Source organism: Hordeum vulgare, chromosome 3H (assembly GCF_904849725.1).
Source record: "Hordeum vulgare subsp. vulgare chromosome 3H, MorexV3_pseudomolecules_assembly, whole genome shotgun sequence".
In the NCBI taxonomy this organism is placed as follows: Eukaryota; Viridiplantae; Streptophyta; class Magnoliopsida; order Poales; family Poaceae; genus Hordeum; species Hordeum vulgare.
Window position 1 is genome coordinate 88,674,339 of NC_058520.1, and position 4,878 is coordinate 88,679,216.

Below are 4,878 nucleotides of genomic sequence, written 5' to 3' on the forward strand. Positions count from 1 at the left end.
CTTTCAGGCCAGAATGCCAGTTGCCGGCATTCTCCCTCTTCATGTAAACCTTGCAAAATAAGAGAGAAAAGGCATAAGAATTGTACCATGAAGTGAAATAACAGCCCAAGAAGCGATAAATATCAACGTGAAAACATGATGTAAAATGGACGTATCAACTCCCCTGAGCTTAGACCTCGCTTGTCCTCAAGCGAAAGCCTAGCTCAATAAATTTGTCCACATGTTTAGGGAGAGAGGTGTCGACAAAACAAGATACGAACATGCATGCATCATAATCATGATCAGAACGGCAATACCAACATATAATCTCTCATGCTAAAGTGATAATTCCTTCACAAAGTAAAGCATAGATCAAGAACCTTACCGAGAAGTAACAACCGATAGCCTTTAGTCATTGAAGCAATTGTAATTTATCACAACATCAGAAAGAGTCAAATAAGAGCTTGTAAAGCAAATCCACATACTCAATCATTCTTTCGTTCTCTACAATTGCTACAACTCACGTGGTACTCATGAGATCAAAGTTTCAGCTCGACATAGAGAAAGATAGGGGCTTGTAGTTTTGCCTCCCAACTGCTTACCTCAAGGGTAATGTCAACAATAATAATTCATGAATACTTACCTCCAAGTTGGCATATGAATATAGATCTTTCCCAAGCATATGACGTTAGCCAAGATAAAGGCGAAATAAGGAATTGGTGAAGATCACCATGACTCTTTCAAGGGCAAAAAGTAAAGGTACAAGATAGGCCCTTCACAGAGGGAAGCAGAGGTTGTCATGCACTTTTGAGGTTTGGATGCGTGTCCTCTTAGTGCGGAGGAACGTCACTTTATATTGCCTCCTATGATAATGAACTTTATTATCCAGTCTGTCGCTTTTATGTCTTCCTCATCACATGTTTGTACAAAGCTTATTTTCCACACACTAATAGATCATACATATTAGAGAGCAATTTTTATTGCTTGCACCGATGACAACTTACTTGAGGGATCTTATTCAGTCCATAGGTAGGTATGGTGGACACTCATGGCAAAACTGGGTTGATGGTTTATGGATGCACAAGTAGTATCTCTACTTAGTGCGGGGGGTTTGGCTAATGTGAGGTGGAAGCAATCGTCACATGCTAAGGGATATCTAGTCATATAACATTGTTCGGAGCCAAGCAAACACAATTCATTATGTTGTCTTCCTTGTCCCACATCTACTTCTAGGCATGTAATAGTTTACTGAGTGTTCAAAATCATAGATGGTGTCAGAGATGATATATTTATATGTGAACCTCTCCTTCTTTATCACTTCCTATTAATTGCAACCATGACCAAGGTCTACGTTTGCCTACCCTCAACAAGTTTGAATCCTCATTCTTTTTATATGTGAAGCCATCACTTCCCATAAGATCATTATATGATCTTTCATGATTTTGTTCTATTCTCACTCTTTTGATCATGGCAAGCGGCAAAGCCCTTCAACTAAGACACTCTTTATTATATGGATCACGAGCTCGAATACATCAGGGGTGACACAAAGCAAAACTCAAGACTTAAACACTAAGACTTTTAATCTACTAGAGAAAGAGAAAATTGAAAAGGAAAACTAAAACAAAGGTAAAGGCAAAAGATGTGATGGTGACACGATACCGGGGCAACTCCCCCAAGCTTGGCACAAGCCAAGGGGATTGCCCATACCAATGCTCAGTTGTCTTCCTGTGGAGGTGATGGTGGTGGAGTTGTTGCAATCTTTGACTCCAAGAGGGCCATTAATCTTTGATTTATACCTTGGAGATCTACGGTATGTTTTTCCAGCAAAACAACTTCACGAGTGAGACAAGTATTGCGAGCACGATTTGTTTCACAAAACCTCAAGAGTTCAATCAAGTATGGAGACAGTAGGTGGGGGTAGGGTTGGAGGAAATCCACTTCTTCAACTTCTTCCTTGTTGAGCACAGATTGCACCTCGTCCGATGCCTGATTCTTCTCCTCGGCTTTGCCCTTGGTTTCTTTAGGTAGCCTTTCCTTAGCCTCCATGACCTCCATCCTTTTCATATCAGCATGTACTTCTCCATAGACTTGACGGAGATTGTTCTCCCCCACAGATTCCTGAGACGACATCTTCCTCTAGATTTGCGACAGAAAACAGACTCGAAACGAAAAACAGAGGATATCTGCGTGATGCAGGGGTCAGACCAAAAGGGAGTATATATAATGATTTTTTCCAGACCAGAAGGAGTACTCCGCACGAAAACGGAGTCCGGGAGGCGCACGAGGTGGCCACAAGCCCTCACGGCGCGGCCAGGGGGTGGGCCCGTGCCGTGCAGGCTTGTCGCCTCCTAGCGCACTTTCTGGACTACTTCCAATTTTTGTATTTTTTCAAATATTCCAAAACAGAGAAAATTTCCTACTGGAAAAGTTTTGGACTCTGTTTTCTTACCCAATCACATACCTTTTCGTTTTCGGAGTCTGAAACAGGCTGATAAATATCCCTTAGGTATTCTTCTAGAGTTATGGTATTGATAATATTGCTTTCAACATTTATGGGAGTACGTGAGATATAATGTTTGATTCTCTGCCCATTTACAACTCTCGGACAATTACCTTCCGTGTTGTTGATCTTGATAGCACCGGAACGATATACTTCCTCAACAACATAGGGACCTTCCCATTTAGAGAGAAGCTTGCCTGCAAAGAATCTTAAACGAGAGTTATATAGCAAGACATAATCACCTACATTGAACTCACGCTTTTGAATCCTCTTATCATGCCACCTCTTAACCTTCTCTTTGAACAGCTTGGCATTCTCATATGCCTGAGTTCTCCACTCATCAAGCGAGCTAATATCAAATAAGCTCTTCTCACCGGCAAGTTTGAAATCAAAGTTGAGCTCTTTGATTGCCCAATAAGCTTTATGCTCTAGCTCAAGAGGTAAATGACATGCTTTACTGTACACCATTTTGTACGGAGACATGCCCATGGGATTCTTATAGGCAGTTCTATATGCCCACAGTGCATCATCGAGCTTCTTAGACCAATTGTTTATAGACGTGTTGACAGTCTTTTGCAGAATCAGTTTAATCTCTCTATTACTTAGCTCTACTTGACCACTGGACTGAGGGTGATAGGGAGATGCAATTCTATGGTTGACATCATACTTAGCAAGCGTTTTACGGAAAGCACCATGAATGAAGTGTGAACCACCGTCGGTCATTAGATATCTAGGGACTCCAAATCTAGGGAAGATAACTTCTTTCAGCATCCTGATAGAGGTGTTGTGATCAGCACTACTAGTGGGGATAGCTAGTGACGTAATCAGCAGCAACTAGGATATGAGTATACCCATTGGATTTTGGAAAAGGTCCCATATAATCAAAGCCCCAGACATCAAATGTTTCAATGGCAAGTGAATAGTTCATAGGCATTTCCCCACGTTTACCGATATTACCTATTCTTTGACATTCGTCACAAGAGAAGACAAACTTACGGGCATCCTTGAAGAGAGTGGGCCAATAGAAACTTGATTGCAATACCTTGTGTGCAGTTCTATCTCCTGCATGGTGTCCTCCATAGGCCTCGGAGTGACACTTCTGTAGGATATGTCCCTGTTCATGTTCAGGTACACAACGTCTAATAACACCATCTACTCCTTCCTTATAAAGGTGAGGGTCATCCCAAAAGTAGTGTCTCAAGTCAAAGAAGAATTTCTTCTTTTGCTGGTACGTGAAACTTGGTGGTATATATTTGGCAAGGATATAGTTTGCATAATCCGCATACCACGGTGCACTACGTGAAGCATTGATGACATTCAGTTGCTCATCGGGAAAGCTATCATCAATAGGTTGTGGGTCATCAAGAACGTTCTCCAACCTAGACAAGTTATCTGCTACTGGGTTATCAACACCCTTCTTGTCGACAACGTGCAAATCAAATTCTTGTAGCAAGAGAACCCATCAGATAAGTCTAGGTTTAGCGTCTTTCTTCTCCATGAGGTACTTAATAGGAGCATGATTCGTGTGAATAGTGATTTTGGAATCAACTATGTAAGACCTGAACTTTTCACATGCAAACACGACTGCTAAAAATTCCTTCTCTGTAGTAGCATAGTTTATTTGGGCGTTGTCTAGAGTTTTACTAGCGTAGTGAATGACATTCAACTTCTTATCAACTCTTTGCCCTAGAACAACACCAACAGCATAATCACTAGCATCACACATGATTTCAAAAGGTAAGTTCCAATCAGGTGGTTGAACAATAGGCGCAGTTATCAAAGCCCTCTGAAGTATTTTGAAGGCTTCCTCACAATCATCGTCAAAAACAAAAGGAATATCCTTTTGCAAGAGATTGGTAAGAGGCCTAGAAATCTTAGAGAAGTCTTTAATGAACCTTCTATAGAAACCAACATGACCAAGGAAACTTCTTATACCTTTGATATCTGTGGGGTATGGCATTTTCTCGATTGCATCAACCTTAGCCTTATCGACTTCAATACCTCTTTTAGAAATTTTATGTCCTAAGACGATGCCTGCATTAACCATAAAGTGGCACTTCTCCCAATTCAAGATAAGATTGGTGTCTTTACATCTCTACAAGACTCGATCAAGGTTGCTGAGGCAATCATCAAAGGAAGACCCATAAACGAAGAAGTCATCCATGAAAACCTCAACAATCTTTTCACAAAAGTCAGAGAATATAGCCATCATACATCTTTGAAAGGTGGCAGGTGCATTACATAAGCCAAAAGGCATACGTCTATAAGCAAAGGTACCGAAAGGGCAGGTGAAAGTGGTTTTCTCCTGATCAGATTGTACAACTGGTATTTGGGAGAAACCATAATAACCGTCTAGAAAGCAGAAGTGTGTGTGTTTGGACAGCCTTTCTAGCATTTGG